General features: G+C 38.5%; 1 protein-coding gene across 1 annotated transcript in view; it reads right to left on the bottom strand.

Moving 5' to 3' along the window:
• Window positions 1-559, bottom strand: part of cacna1g (calcium channel, voltage-dependent, T type, alpha 1G subunit) — a 193,960-nt gene that overhangs the window by 53,132 nt on the left and 140,269 nt on the right. The window lies entirely within an intron of this gene.

Genomic DNA, 559 nt, shown 5'->3' with positions numbered 1-559 from the left:
TGGGCTACGACCCTTTGTTTATCTTTTTAATGCAGACATTTTCATTAAAACCGTTGCGGTTTCAATAAAATGTAAATATAACTCTGTGCACATCTTAGAGTGGCAATAAAAAAGAGTCAACTAGGAAATAAAATAATAATTCAATGTTAATTTAGGCAATGAAACAAAGAATATGTATTAACATGAAAACATTTTTTGACTACAATTTACTCTCAAACCAGCGAACTTTCCTCAATTTAATTTTGCTGCTAATTTTTGAAAGTAAATTATTATAATTATTATCGTAAACGTCAAAGTTTGTGAGTTATTAAGGTGTAGGAGTATCAAAACTGTATACAGAACCGTGGACACTTGAGTTTGAGTGAGTGTGGAAAAGAGAAGTGCTCATATCTGTGGGAGCAGGGGGTGAGGGCAGGGGGGACTCCAGGGAAATCCCAGGCCCTGAAATGGCTGGTTTGTTTGGAAAGCTTGTTTACACTCTGTCACCCCAATTTGGGCATGGTTCTGGGGGCAGAAGGTGGTCCAGACTGGGGCGGGGGATGCTGCTGTAATAATAGAC

Source organism: Cynoglossus semilaevis, chromosome 8, assembly GCF_000523025.1.
Source record: "Cynoglossus semilaevis isolate Cse_v1.0 chromosome 8, Cse_v1.0, whole genome shotgun sequence".
NCBI classification, from domain to species: domain Eukaryota; kingdom Metazoa; phylum Chordata; class Actinopteri; order Pleuronectiformes; family Cynoglossidae; genus Cynoglossus; species Cynoglossus semilaevis.
The sequence above is the reverse complement of the archived record's forward strand: the minus strand, read 5'-3'. Positions and strand labels throughout refer to the sequence as shown.